Here is an 878-nt window from a genome sequence, read left to right on the forward strand (position 1 = left end):
CCAATGGTCAGCTCACATTGTGCAGTACTGTATGTGGACAATGACAAAAATGACAGAGAAAAGGATGAACGTGAAATTGCATCCTTACAAGCACAGCTCACTAAAGTACAACTTAAAGACATGTTAGATAAAGTTAACGGTAACAACTGTTACCCAGATGGTTACAGCAGGACCTCCACAGCAGTGTGCAAATTCATCTGCTTTGGTGCACAACGTCCATGCACCTGCACCTGCACAGACACACACCTGCCCATGTGCTTCACAGTGCAGGCCCGGTGGCTCTCAGTACCGTGGCAGATCACGAGCACGTGGTCAAGGTTTCAGACAAAACAGGAGACATTTTGCTAGAGACGACAGGTGTAATATCTGTAATAAAAGAGGACATTGGGCAAACAACTACCCACTTCCTTATCAGCAGCAGCAAAATCAGCAGGCTCAAGGTGAGACGGGATCCTATCCTGCTCAGGCGACTAATGTGTTAACACACACACACACACCTCAACATCAGGCACCTGGTTATAACCAGATGCCCCAATAGGGCTGCCGAAAAGCTATGACAGGTGACCTCCTGAGCCAAAACAACATGTTTCTTGAGCCTCTGGTCCGTGTGACTATCAATGGACGAGAGCATTTGTGCTTGATTGACTCAGGAGCCAGGTACTCCACTTTAAACGCGCCACTCCCACGTTCAAGGCATACTACATCTGTTATTGGCTTCTCGGGCAGGAAAGAGGAGTGGCCATTTTCTGAAGACGTTCCCTGTACCTGGAATAATCTTTCTTTTCATTCATTCATTTCTACTTTCTCCATCTTGTCCTGTTAATCTTCTTGCACATGATATTTTGTGTTCTCTGAATGTGACCTTGATGATGTCACCA

General features: G+C 46.2%; 1 protein-coding gene across 1 annotated transcript in view; it reads right to left on the reverse strand.

Moving 5' to 3' along the window:
• Positions 1–878, reverse strand: part of LOC109973725 (NT-3 growth factor receptor-like) — a 127,050-nt gene that overhangs the window by 15,581 nt on the left and 110,591 nt on the right. The gene's annotated exons all lie outside the window — the stretch shown is intronic.

This window comes from Monopterus albus, unplaced genomic scaffold (genome assembly GCF_001952655.1).
Source record: "Monopterus albus unplaced genomic scaffold, M_albus_1.0 scaffold302.1, whole genome shotgun sequence".
Lineage (NCBI taxonomy): Eukaryota > Metazoa > Chordata > Actinopteri > Synbranchiformes > Synbranchidae > Monopterus > Monopterus albus.